The sequence below is a fragment of the Odocoileus virginianus genome, chromosome 6, assembly GCF_023699985.2.
Source record: "Odocoileus virginianus isolate 20LAN1187 ecotype Illinois chromosome 6, Ovbor_1.2, whole genome shotgun sequence".
Lineage (NCBI taxonomy): Eukaryota > Metazoa > Chordata > Mammalia > Artiodactyla > Cervidae > Odocoileus > Odocoileus virginianus.
Window position 1 is genome coordinate 56,025,196 of NC_069679.1, and position 14,438 is coordinate 56,039,633.

Genomic DNA, 14,438 nt, shown 5'->3' on the forward strand with positions numbered 1-14,438 from the left:
GCAAAGAGTTGGACATGACTGAAGTGACTTAGTATGCATGCTGGAGTGGTAGAACTAGGAATTCAGTTCATGGCCGCCAAGTCGGACTGTAACAGCACCAACAGGAGTCTAGATAATGATGTTTCTTTTGGACTCAGTTCAGTTCAGTTCAGTCGCTCAGTCGTGTCTGACTCTTTGCAACCCCATGAATCGCAGCACTCCAGGCCTCCCTGTCCATCACAAACTCCCAGAGTTTACTCAAACTCATGCCCATCGAGTCGGTGATGCCATCCAGCCATCTCATCCTCTTTCGTCCCCTTCTCCTCCTGCCCCAATCCCTCCCAGCATCAGGGTCTTTTCCAGTGAGTCAACTCTTCGCATGAGGTGGCCGAAGTACTGGAGTTTCAGCTTCATAGGGCACATCAAAATATAGATAGAATGCTTAGAGTGCTTGTTAAAAAGAGGCAGATTTCCAGGCCTATCTCAGATCATGAGTCAGGAACAGGCCCCAACAACCTGTCTGTCTAATAAGCTCCCCAGGTGATGCTTATTGCCTTAGTCTGGTCAAGCCGCCATAACAAAATACTACGGACTTGGGGGCTTAGATAACAAAAATATATTTTCTCACAATTCTGGAGTCTGAAAAATCTGAGATTAAGTTTCCATCAGGGTTTAGTTTCTGGTGAAGACTCTTCCTGGCTTGTAGACGGCCACCTTCTCCCTGTGTCCTCACGTGGGGGAGGACGGCGTTGGCGTTTCCTCCTCTTCTGCTTTGTGTCCCTGAAGTACAGTTGATTATAATATTGTGAGAGTTACAGGTCAGTTTTTAAAGGTTATACTCCATTTACAGTTAGTATACAATATTGACTATGTTCCCCCCTATTGTACAGTATGTCTTTGTGGCTTATTTTATACACAATAGTTTGTACCTCCCACTTCCCCACCCCTCTATTGTCCTTCTCCCCTACTGGTAACCACTAGTTTGTTCTCTATATCTGCAAATCTGCTGCTTTTTTGTTACATTCACTAGTTTGTTGTATTTTTTTTTTTAAGAATCCACATATAAGTGATATCATACAGTATTTGTCTTTATCTTTCTGACTTACTTTATTTAGCATTATACCCTCCAAGTCCATCTATGTTGCTGCAAGTGGCAAAATTTTATGCTTTTTTATGGCTGCATAGTATTTTATTGTGTGTATGTATGTGTATATGTATATACACATGCATATATATATATATACACACACACACAAGAATATATACAAGAATATATACACACACACAAATATATTCTTCTTTATCCATTCATCTTTGTTGAATGTTTAGGTTGTTTCCATATCTAGGCTATTATAAATAGTGCTGCTATGAGTACTGGAGTGTGTGTATCTCTTCAAATCAGTGTTTTTGGTTTTTTCAGCTATAATGTATACCCAGGAGTATCAGTGTTATTGGATCAGAGCTCTACCCCTGTGACCTAATCTAACCCTAATCACCTCCTTAAAGACCTTATCCAATACAGTCATATAGTGGGAGGGGGAGGGTTAGAGCTTCAACACATAACTCTTGGGGCTTCATAGTCCAGTTTGTAGCATTTTTGTTCACTGAAGTCTGAGGAACACTGCTCTAGTCTAACCGATAAACAAACAGTAAAGTGAGTGATAAGTTCTGAAGTAGGTCCCTTTTTTCCCAAGTCTGAACCCAGAGGAAGAGTCAGAGAAATGAGTGATTTCTAGCTCCCATCTTGCCTTCCAGACTAGTGTTGTTCAATTGAAATGTAATAGGAGCCACATTATGAATAATACATGCAACTTAAAATTTTCTAGTAACCACACTGAAAAGAAACTATAAAAAAGCTGAAATTAATTTAATAATTGCTTAGCTTAATTCAATATAGCCAGAATATCAGTTCAATATAAAATCAACATATAAGGTTATATAAGATATTTTATAATTTTTTTGTGTGAAGTCACGGAAATCCTGCAATATTTTATACTTAAAATCTCAGACAGGACAGATTTCAAGTGCTCAGTGGTCCCAAGTGGCTAGAGGCTACGATATAGACAGTCAATGCTAGCGTTTCACAACGTCCCATCCGGTGCTTTGGGAAGCAGAGCAGGCAAGGTGTGTTGTGAACATGCTGATCAAACAGCATCATTTCTAAGAGGCTTTATGATTATGATTAGTCTTGAAATGTTTTTGTTAACACTACTGTCCTCTAACCAGCAGCTTAAGATGTCAAGTTTGAGCAGAGAACAGAAGCCAACAGCTCATCCTAGTGGTTGAAGAAACGGTCACCATTCAGTGTTCTGTTTACCATTTACATAAGAAATCTCGAGCTGCCCCGAGCTGGTTGATGACTCAGCCAGGCTGACTGGGTGATAGTTCGCCCTTAAATGAAAGCTGAGCTGCGTTGGATTTATCACCCTCAGCTGTCACTTCTCACCTCCACTGAGCCTTTCCCAAGACCACAATAAATGTCACTTCAAAGGTTCCGGGCTGGATTTCAACTGCGAAGAGCATATTAGTCCTGAAACAAGCTCTTTCAAACAAAGCAGTGTCGGCCGTCAGTGTTGGGGGTGGGGAGAGCATATGGAGAAAGTTCCTTGAATTTTATATGAAGAAGAAAGCATTAGGTTAACCATGAGGTTAACTTGATCCCACAAGACCAAGTTTGGGATCCTCCAGGACTACTGGCATATTATCGGTGCTGAGATGTGTTGAGGTGTATCTTGGGACCCACCACAGCCCAGATGCTTCTAGTTACTTTGAAGACAACAAATTCTTGTCTTATTGGAGGAAATTGACGGTATTTAGGTGGAAAAGAGACGTTTGGTGGGGAGGGCGTGAAAGGTCACTGTCCTATTTTGAGTGCTTTTTGAAAGAGAAATTAGACTCATTCTGCATAGTCAAAAAGGGCAGAATTAGAACACATTTTTAGTTCACTATAGAAGTGTTTTTAATGAGATTGTGGCATCATTAATGAGATCCAGACATAAGATTGTGTTTCCCTAAGGAAACACAATACCTACTTTGGGTCAAGCATTGTCACTTGTATTACTTCAATTGAATTTCACAATGTTCCTGCAAGGTAGGTACTATTACCTCATTCCAAATGTGGCATACCCCTGCTCCAAAGTCATAATGACAGCAGCCAGAGTTCCAGCATCTTCCTTGCATCTGGAACCTGCTGAATGCTCAGCTTTCTAAAACCGACTTTATGCCCCAGACAGGAAATCAAATGTAAAGGTCATTTGCTTTCTTTGCTGGATTGGAAAGGACACAACTTGTCTGTCTTGTACGATGAGATTTAATTTTTTTAATTTAAATTTAGCAGATGTGAGAACTACATTAAAACAACTTGTAGAAAGTTTCTCAAGGTTTTCTTTAAATGAGCACTTCCTGTTCTCACCAATGATAATGTGTGCCATGGCAGTCTAAATTTTCTATGCAGATTTAAGTTTTTTACTAGCCTGTACAATTTGTACATCCACAATCAGTCTCATTTGCTATGACACATGAAGGAATATGTTACTGACCCAAGTTGGTCCCTAACAAAGGTCCTTCTGCTCAGTGTTGCTCAAGCCAACAGAACAAGATTGAGTTCTTCTGCTCAAAGTTTTAGTCTTTGATCAAAGAATGAAGAGGTGTGAGCGTGGCCTCTAAAGCTCATGCTCTCCCAGAGAGACTGTAGTGGGGGCTGCTTTATAGGGATCTCGCCAGCGAAGAGTGGGTGGAGGGATTGTGGTATCAGGCGCAGCTGTGCTTGCTGCTCGGGCTCTAGATTGCAGAGCTGAGAGCAGTTCCTCTGCACACGGCTCACCACTGCTATCTTGAATTGAATGTCCTGGGCAGCGTTTCTGCACATAGCCCTGGAGCTGAGATGTTGGCACAGTCCTGTTATAAACTGGCTGAAGGGCCAGGTGCGAGGCCTCTGGACTTGGCACCCTAACAGCAAATGTACCTACATGATGCACAAAGGAAAAGGTTAGACCTTATCACCTAGACTCCGTCTTACTTTTCTTGGGGCCCCCAGTGGGCTTTGCTAGTAACTGATGTGTTCAGAATGCAATTCTAGCATGGATACTGGTTTTTCTTTTGTTGTAACCATGGGATGTGGTAGCTCAGGCTGCCTCCCGTCTCTTGTGGCAGGAAGTGGAGTGTGAATATCTGTATGTGATACAAACATGTAATAAGATATTCAATGGTTGATACTACTGTGAGCTTATGTGTCAGGCGTTGTTCTAAGGGCTGATGGGTCTTAGCTCGTCGTTCCTGTTGTCTCTCTCACAACGCAGATACTGTTATTAAAATACCTCCACTTTATAGAAGAGGGAACTGAAATACAGGGAGGTCACATAACTTACCCAGGTTGGGGAAGTAGTGAGTGGCAGAGTCAGGTTTGGATCCGGGCTGTCTAACGAGCAGAAGCGTAGTGGCTATGTTGTCTCCCACTGTTGTTGTTTGGCTATTATGTTGTGTCCGATTCTTTTGAGACCCCATGCACTATTGCCCACCAGGCTCCTCTGTCCATGGGATTTTTCAGGCAAGAATTCTGGAGTGGGTTGCATTTCCTTCTTCAGGGAATCTTTCTGAATCAGGGATTGAACCCACGTCTCCTGCTTTGGCAGGCAGATTCTTTATCACTGAGCCATCTGGAAAGCCCTGTCTTTTGCTGTAGCAGAGTTTAATTTTTTTCCTACTTTACCAGCAAACCACAATGCTGGTAAGACCCTGGTGGAGCCCAGTCTTGTGCTCTCCTGTGTGGTAACCATGTGTGGCTCTGAGCTCTTGAAATGAGGCTCGTTCAGTTTGACATATGCTATAAGGATAAAATAAGTACTAGATTTTTGAGGACTTAGATTGAGAAATAGAGTATCTTTGTTTTTTTCCCCCCCTGATTTATAAGGCTTTTATTTTTTTATAAAAATGTTGCAATTTATCTTATTTTATTTTTAGTTTTTCATTTATTTTTATTAGTTGGAGGCTAATTACTTTACAATATTGTAAATTGTAATATTTACAATATTACTTTACAATATTACAATTTACAACTTTTGCCATACATTGACATGAATCAGCCATGGATTTACATGTGTTCCCCATCCCGATCCCCCCTCCCACCTCCCTCCCCATCCCATCCCTCTGGGTCTTCCCAGTGCACCAGCCCTGAGCACTTGTCTCATGCATCCAACCTGGGCTGGTGATCTGTTTCACCCTTGATAGTATACTTGTTTCAATGCTATTCTCTCAGAACATCCCACCCTTGCCTTCTCCCACAGAGTCCAAAAGTCTATTCTGTACATCTGTGTCTCTTTTTCTGTTTTGCATATAGGGTTACCATTACCATCTTTTTAAATTCCATATATATGCATTAGTATACTGTATTGGTCTTTATCTTTCTGGCTTACTTCGCCCTGTATAATGGGCTCCAGTTTCATCCATCTCATTAGAACTGATTCAAATGGATTCTTTTTAACAGCTGAGTAATATTCCATGGTGTATATGTACCACAGCTTCCTTATCCATTCGTCTGCTGATGGGCATCTAGGTTGCTTCCAGAAATAGAGTATCTTTGTTTGCTCTCGCGTATGTTCACTTGTTCACTCACTATGTCGCAGTGCCTGGGAGGCACCAGCAGTGGGATGGAGCAGAGTCAACAGATGATTTGGCTCCTGTTCTGTAGCTCTACATTCTGGACGGGCTGGAGACTTGGGGGTGGGAACTGGACCCCATGAAATAATTGTATAAGTGGTTAATTACCATCATTATTGTTAAAGAGGAGAAGAGGTTTGCTGCGGGAGATCACACGCCCTTGCTGCTGCTGCTTCGACTCTTTGCAGTGTTGTCTGACTCTTTGCAACCCTATGGACCATAACCCACCAGGCTCCTCTGTCCGTGGGATTCTCCAGGCAAGAATACTGGAGTGAGTTGCCATGTTCTCCTCCAGGGGATCTTCCTGACACAGGGATTGAACCCGTATCTCTTATGTCTCCTGCATTGGCAGGCAGGTTTTTTACCACTAGCACCACCTGGGAATCCCCATAGGGTACCTAACACTTAGGGCTGCTCAATAAATATTATTCATTCAGTAAATATTTGTTGAGTGCAAGGATTAGAGGAAACATCTCTGAGGAAATAAGTTCCAGATAGAGTTCTGAAAAAGGAGCAGAGAGTCAGGTGAAATACTGGGGGCATCTGCTGAGATCACAGGCCTGCCATTCAGATGACTCTGGCCAGCTCTTGCTTCACATCGGGGACAGTTGTGTCTGGCCAGGTTTCAGCAGCATAGCTGAGCCTAGAGTTTTGTGGGGCGGGCAGAGCGGCTGGGAGCTGTGATCGCTGGCGTGGAGAGGCACAGAGACTCTCAGGGAGCCGGCAGCAGAGTGGCCCCTGGCCGCCTCCTCTAGCATCACCCTGAGTCCAGCACTGCACGCTCACAGGCTTCCTCATGGTGGCTTCATGTCTTCCTCTTTGCCCCACCAGTTTGCCTGTGCAGCATTTATTTCCCTTTATTGCACAATCCATTCGACAGGTTTTTATTTTGCTGCTGTTTCCGCTCAGGGTAAATGAGACCTCCGATAGGGAGAATGACTTAAATCTTTTGTGACTCTGAAGGACAAAACGTTCCCCATTCCTTCCCCCTGAGCAGTTTTCATTTCCATGGCAGGTTACCGCGGAGCGCTTATTCTTGTCGATAACCGTGCGGCAGTGAGGAGGCGGAGTGGGGCAGGAGGAGAGCCCTGGGCTCCGTGGCTGGGTGCTGGGTGCTGGGTGGCCAGGGTCTGCAGCTCGTCACTTGCCTGATGTGAGAGGGAGCTGGAATAGGCTGGGTTGGGGGCAGAAGTCATCTTTGGGCAGTGGGAGGAGTGCTAGGCATCTGTCCTTGGGCCTCAGGCTGTGCTGAGCCTCACATTCTCCCCTCCCCGCTGCCCCATGCAGCCCCCGGGAGAGTTGATTCTTGATTGGGTCTCCTTCAGTTCTTCGCACACCTGATTCCAGGTTGCCAAGTTACCCAATGAACCAGAAAACAATAAAACCACCATAAATCCAACTGGGGGTGATTTTGCTGGATTCTGAGTCTGTATATCCCACCCAGATCTTATATCGGGCTTGAACATTAAGAGGGCTATCCCAGGGTGGGTAACAGTGTTGGCAGGGAAATTTGGCACCATGCCCTGAACACACTGGGCACCCAAGAAATATTTGTTAAATCAACGAATAAGAATTCTTAGTAAGGAATACTATTTTTAGTTAATTTGCAACACATGTACTATCTGGGTGGAAAGTCAAACCAGCAATGCATTATAATGTACTTTGGTAAACACTGTGTATCTTTGTTCTAGGATTTTTCTAAAAACCCAGCTGAGTCTCAGTTGGGCTCATTGTCTCTGAAGTCTCTTCCTGCTCTAAGATTCTGTGATTCTTTGAAACATGCCTGGTCAGAGACAGGCTTCTGACCTAAACGAGGGTTGTCTTCAAGGCTTTGGGTCCACCCTGGTGGTGACTGCTGCTTCCTTACAGCAGAGTGTCGCAACTTCACTGCTGCTGTTGTTCAGGGCTGGATCATTCTTTGTGGCAGGAGGCTGTTCTGTGTATTGAAAGGTGTTTAGCAGCATTCCCACTAGTACCTCCTTACTCTGCCCGAGTAGTGAGAAGCAATCTTGTTTCCAGACATTGTCCAATGTGCCCTGCCTGAGAACCAGTGCTCTATAGGAATAAAGTGAGACAGCAGTGCTGACTGTATGGAAAAGTCCATTATGCAAAAGCAGTTCCTATTGGAATATATCGCACAGCATGCAGGATTTGTGGATTTGGCATACCTTAAAATTGCCTGACCTCTCCTAGTGCCTCCTGCTGGTGTGGGGGTGTGGGGCAGGAGTGTCCCTTGCAGCACTGTATGGCTCTGGGGGTGGATGACCAGACACAGACAACAGTTACCCACTGTGTTGTCCTTTTGTCCACACCTCCCTTCTTTATTCCTTGTGGTAGGGCCATGGTTCTAGACCCTACATGTTCACTATAATCACCTGGGAACTTTTCCAAAATGAACATGCCCAGGTCCACTGTGAGGGCTTTGACTGAATTGGTGGAGGCTGGGGCCTGGGCATCTGTATTTTTCTAAAGCTTTTCAGGTGATTTAACTCTGCAGGCAGGGCTGGGAGGCCCAGGTGTGGCAAAGACTGGTCTCAGCTGGCCAAACTTTTCTGAATTTATTGTCAGTGATATGGGGGATAGCTCCCTCTGTGGTGACAAGTAAAGGAGATAGCATTTGAAAAAGTGTCTTACTTACTGTAAGGTATGTACTAAGTGTATGTTTGTACCTCACCTACTTCCTTTCTGGCATCCTTCCCCTCTGGGCCCATCAAATCTTGGGGTGCTCTTTGTGTGGCTGAGGGGGGTTGATTCTGTTCATTCCCAATGGAATCACTTTAGCCCCCAAACCTGGAAAGAACTAGTTTCTGCACAGTTTTGAGACAGTTGGGCCACAGCAGGACTCAGGGGGTTCTCTCAGGGTACTCCTGGAGGTCACTGGAGGTTCCAACAGCGAACCACCAGCGGGACCAAGGGAACCCATTCCTGGCCAGGGGTGTGTCTCAGTCACAGCCTGCTAACTTTTAAAATGCTATTTATTGAGCCTATGTATTAGTAAACCTGAGTCACACAGGTCAACAGAAGCTGACATGAAAAGGAGGTGCTATGGACTTCTGGTCACTAGGGGATGGGCAGGGGGAGAGATAGTTAGGGAGTTTGGGATGGACATGTACACACTGCTGTATTTAAAACGGACAGCCAACAAAAACCTACTGTATAGCACAGGGAACTCTGCTCAGTTTTATGTAACAGCCTAAATGGGATAAGAATTTGAAAAAAGATACATGTATACGTATAACTGAATCACTGCCGTACACCTGAAACTAATGCAACATCATTAATCAACCATGAAGTGAAGTGAAGTTGCTCAGTTTTGTCTGAATCTTTGCGACCCCATGGACTGTAGCCTACAAGGCTCCTCTGTCCATGGAATTTTCCAGGCAAGAGTACCGGAGTGGGTTGCCATTTCCTTCTCCGAGGGATCTTCCCAGCCCAGGGATTGAACCCGGGTCTCCCGCATTGCAGGCAGACGCTTTACCATCTGAGCCACCAGGGAAGCCATCAACCATACTCCTATTTAAAATAAACTTTTAAAAAGACACTGGAGACCTCCAGCTTCTCCCTCTTTCCTCAACGCGAAGACATGGTGAAAAGGTGGCTGTCAACAATCCAGGAAGAGGGTCCTCACCAGAAATCAAATCTGCTAGAATGTTGATCTTGGATTTTTCAGCCTCTAGAATTGTGAGAAAATAAATTGTTAAGTAAAAAAGAAAAAGGGGGAAGAAAAGATGGGGGGGGGCTTCATTCATTCTTTTACTCATTTATATTCTTGTTAAAGGGCCCTCTGCAGACATAGGCCCCTGGCATTGGAGCAACGCCTTGGTATGTTTAACTGGAGAGTGATAACTATCCTTGGAAAGAATGCTGCTGACCAGTTACAATGTTTAACCAGAAGCAAGGTGCTCCTGCCGACATCTAGTCTGTGCTTGAGCTTCAGAAAAAGCCTACCATTCCATCAGGTAGCAATGGGTAGTCACAGACTACATGCCTACCAAATTATTTCTCCAGTTCATTCTCTTCCCTTGGAATGCAGTGCTTGTAAGATATATGAGATGAATGTTCTTCATTGCTTTGCCAGAGAAAGGTAACCCTGGGCAGGTGATTTGTAACCAGAAACCTTGGATGGATTCTTTGACTCACCTGAGAAACCCATTCCTGATATGTCACTAGACCAGAAGTACACCTGGGGTGATTTTGCCCCTGGGGAAACATATGGCAATGCCTGGAAACATTTTTGGTTATGACAATTAGAGAAGGATGCTGCTGGCATTTAATGAGTAGAGGCTGGGAAATCCTGCTCACCATCCTATAAGGCTGGTTAGGTCTCTCAATCAAAGAATTATCTGGTCCAAAAATGTCAATTGAGGTTGAAGATCCATGCTTTAAGCCAACCAGTGTCCAGTGCTGGCTCTGAGCTGTTACTGGGATGTGAAGTCCAGACAGCTGTGTCCAACCAAAGCCTGCCTCTCACCTGTTGAAACAGCTCGCCTAGGTTGTTGATGGTCTGGTTAGATACGGGCACATGGTGGTCAAATAATGACGGTTACAGCCAAATTCATGACTATTTCATTAATACCTACTCTGTGCCCATCCAGAGCTGGGCCCCTTATATACTTTATCTCTGAATTCTCACAATAGTCCTAGGTCATGTAGAAGAGTGAGCAGAACTTCAGACAAGTGCAATTGCCTGGCCAAGGCTTCTTGGCTAGTAAGCAGAGGATTTAGGATCTGAACCCAGGTCTCTTCCACCAAAGAGGTGTTGCCTATTCCTGCAAAAACCGAGGGTAAGGGCAAGTGTCTAAGTGTCTGGATTCTTTTGTTCACCTTTGGGATGGGTTTTGCCCAAGAGTTGGTCTTCCCTTCCTTCAGGTAAACTGTAGTTGGATTAAGTCTTCACCTTTGTAATTTTTAACCTTACCTTGATTCATTTTTAATGACTAGTGATTTTGATGGGTTCTCTTTTAAGAAATAAGTTGCATGTCACACTATGGGCAGTGTAACTTCCCTGAATCAATTTTCAGGCTGTGTGAGCAAGGTGGGGTGTCTTTCACTTCAGTTTCTGGTTTCTCCAGGTGGTCTTCATCAGGCTGGAGTGATGCTGCTTCTACCTACATCAGCTGTGGGCACATGAAAGCCCAGGCACTCTCCAGGCTCCCACGTCTGGTGTCTGCAAACACTCTTGGCGCCCACGCAGCTATTGTACCTCTGAGACTTCTCCGGGAAGCTATGGAGAGGTTCCACTGGCACCAGAATACATGAGTAGCCAGGCTAAAGACTTAATTTCAAGGCAAGTTCCAGCAGTTAGGCATGTCACAGGGCTTCTCTGGGTCTCGGTTTCTGGATCTGAACACAAGGTGGTGTGTTTTACACTTGTCTATCTATAATTCTGTGACTCAAGACCGAGAGAAATTTGAGTTCCCATCTAAGGAATAAGGTAGGGAGTCAAAGTCTGGAGAGACTACTTTGCCAAATCTGGAGGAAGGCAGCAACTTCAGACTAGGTTCCCATGTTTAGACTTCAGCAAGCTTCTCTTCTGCAATTTCCCACCTTCCTTGTTTGTTTGTTATCTTTGTTGGTTCACAGAAAGCCCTGAAATGGATGTAAAAAAGGGGGAGGGAGGCAGACTAATTCTGGGTCCCTCAGAAACACCATCCCTTAGATCTAATGTCATGTTTGCTGCTCACTGGAGTAGCTCCCTCTTGGAGAAGCCAGAGGAACCTTTCTCTAGGTCTTCTGGCTAAATACTCCTGAGTAAATTAATGCCTCTGTCCCCCATGTACTTTGGTCTGGTTCCCTGCCCCCCACCGACTCTTCCCATATCCCCTTCAAGAGAGTGGAGCCTGCTGCAGGCCATGTCACACAGGCAAGCATGATGTGACTCTGTACTGCCCACTTCCTGCTCACTGGCTGGGGCTGGGCCTCACCTGAGGGGGAGGTCCTTACTAGTAGACTGGCCGGTGAGTGAGGTCAACCAGATTCCCTCTCTGGGGAAAAAGTGAGTTAGGAGTCAAGGGGAACAGGCTAAAAGATCCTGTCAGCTGAAGGGCCTAGATGAATATCAAGGTAAGAGTCCTTTTTCACAGTGAAGAAATTGATAGATGAAAGACGCTCACTGAGGGTTAAGATTTGCACTAGTGACAAAACCTGGGAATGTCTCGATGGGCCACTTCCCATCCTGATCATCCGCTGTGCTAGCCACGTCAGGGTGAGCAAAATAAGTTAGGGCCCCTGCCAAGGCGATATGCACTAAGAGGCACAGCTGTTAGAAGAGGCTCCGGCAGCATTTGTTTTCTGACTTGCCCTTTGCTTGAAAGTCTCGTAGTACAAGTGGGAATTTGGATTTCAGGAGGACGAGTGCAAGTGTGAAATCCATTCTTTAAAGCCCAGCTTGGAGCAGGCCCTAGGCAAAATTGGGATGCCGGCGAAATTCATTTTCTGGTTCTACCAGGTCCTTCTTTCTCTGTACTTCCATCAATTCTCCCAGCTCCATAGCCACCTTTCTCCTTTACAAAACTTCCCCATAACATAAAGTAAAACATGACTTAACATATTACTGAGGGAAAGGAACTAAACTGAAAAGACTACATACTGGACAAACCAACACTGACAGTCTGGAAAAGGCAAAACTATTGATGCTTTTGAACTGTGGTACTGGAAAAGACTCTTGAGAGTCCCTTGGATTGCAAGGAAGGAGAACAAACCAGTCAGTCCTAAAGGAACTCAACCTTGAATATTCATTGGAAGGACTGATTCTGAAGCTGAAGCTCCAATACTTTGGCCACTTGATGTGAAGAATTGACTCGTTAGAAAAGACCCTGATTTGGGGAAAGATTGAAGGCAGGAGGAGAAGGGGGTGACAGAGGATGAGATGGTTGGATGGCATCACCTGACTCAATGGACATGAGTTTGAGCAAGCTCTGGGAGATGGTGAAGGACAGGGAAGCCTGGCGTGCTGCAGTCCATGGGGTCACAAAGAGTCAGACACAACTGAGCAACTGAATAACAACAAGTGGAGATAGTGAAAAGATCAGTGGTTGCCAAGGGGAGGGGCAAATAGGTGGGCCACAGAGGATTTTTAGGGCAGTGAAAATACTATGTCATACATTTGTCCAAACCTATAGAATGTATAACGCCAAGAGTGAACCTGAGTGTAAATGACGGACTTTGGGTGATGTTGTGTCAGTGTAGTTTCATTAGTTGTCATAAACATACCGCTCTGGTGGGGATGTGATCATGGGGAGGCTACACATGTATGGGCAGGGGTAAATGGGAAATTTCTGTACCTTCCTCTTAATTTTGCTATGAGTCTATAACTGTCTCCTATCTCTGCCTCCCTCTGGGACCTGAAGTAAATCTCTTAACCTTGCTAGCCTCAATTTTCTCATCTGTAAAGAAAAAAACTGGATGACCTCAAATGTCCTTCCCAACTCTAAAATCCAAGGGGTAAAATATCACCTTGCTGGACATAGGAGGCCATTGCTAGTGGCCTCAGAACAAATTCTAGATTGTTTCTCTTTGCCTGCTCTAGGGTAAAACTCTCAGGTAGAATCATTTAGGTCATTTAGTACTTAAGTTGGATGCCCAGGTTGCCAGGGCCTGGGAGTCCAAGTCCAGGTGGGGTTCCCCCAGAAGCAACCCTGAACACGGATTTGAGGGCAAGTGTTTAATTCGGGAGATGATCCAAGGAAGCACTGTAAGGGAGTGGAAAAGTCAGAAAGGGAGAGAACGAACCAATGAAGGATACGTGAGCAAGCAAATTATGGCTTCCCTCCTGGCTCAGTGGTGAAGAATCTGCCTGCCAAGCAGGGGACACGAGTTAGATCCCTGGGTCGGGAAGATCTCCTGGAGATGGAAATGGCAATCCACTCCAGTATTCTTGCCTGGGAAATCCCATGGACAGAGAAGCCTGGAAGTCTACAGTTTATGGGGTCACAAAGAGTCAAATACAACTTGGCGATTCAGCTACCACCACGACCACCATGTCACAAAAAGTCTAAATGCCTTGGACATTGTCTTCCAAAAGGTTTTCTTCCTTCCCTGTGATTCAACCTGCATCCACACTTATGAGGACTCTCAAAGCTCAGACTAGCCTACCTTCCTTTGTACCTTCACCTGGATTACCTGGTCCTACTTGAGGCATTTCTGCAGGTCTGATTCACATCCAGGTGTAGTCCTGACTGCTCATGCTGCTGAAGCTAATCGGGGCACCTTCCCCTGTATTTTATTGTAGCTCTTCATGCTATGTGGCAAATGTGGAGCCCAGTACCTAGTGTTGGTTAGATATAAGTACACTGCGTGCTCTTTACCCTTGTCACAGGAACTTCTGTCACTCCAGCTCACTGTTGCAACAGCTTCAGATCCACAACCATCCAGAACATTCTGCCTCAATGGTAACCATTATGTGCAAAGACTGAGGCTTCACAGGACAGCTCAGTTCAGTCAGTTGTGTCTGACTATTTGTGACCCCACGGACTGCAGCATGCCAGGCTTCCCTGTCCATCACCAACTCCTGGAGCTTGCTCAAACTCATGTCCGTCAAGGTGGTGATGCCATCCAACCATCTCATCCTCTGTCATCCCTTCTCCTCCTGCCCTCAATCTTCCCCAGCATCAGTGTCTTTTTCAAAGAGCTGGCTCTTCACATCAGGTGGCCAAATATTAGAGCTATAGCTTCAGCATCAGTTGTTCCAATGAATATCAGAGTTTATTTCCTTTAGCATTGACTGGTTTGATCTCCTTACTGTTATCAGTTGCATTCTTTACAATGCTAGGCGCATAGCAGCCACTAGTATGTTTACAAGTTGA

General features: G+C 45.1%; 1 long non-coding RNA gene across 1 annotated transcript; it reads right to left on the reverse strand.

The window, feature by feature from the left end:
- Positions 1-617: 617 nt before the first annotated feature.
- On the reverse strand, positions 618-13,976 carry LOC139035651 (uncharacterized). Its single transcript, XR_011488323.1, has 3 exons — positions 13,756-13,976; positions 9,263-9,307; positions 618-759 (listed from the first exon to the last, which is right to left on the reverse strand). It is a non-coding gene; the product is annotated as an uncharacterized lncRNA (long non-coding RNA).
- Between the last annotated feature and the right edge of the window lie 462 nt (positions 13,977-14,438).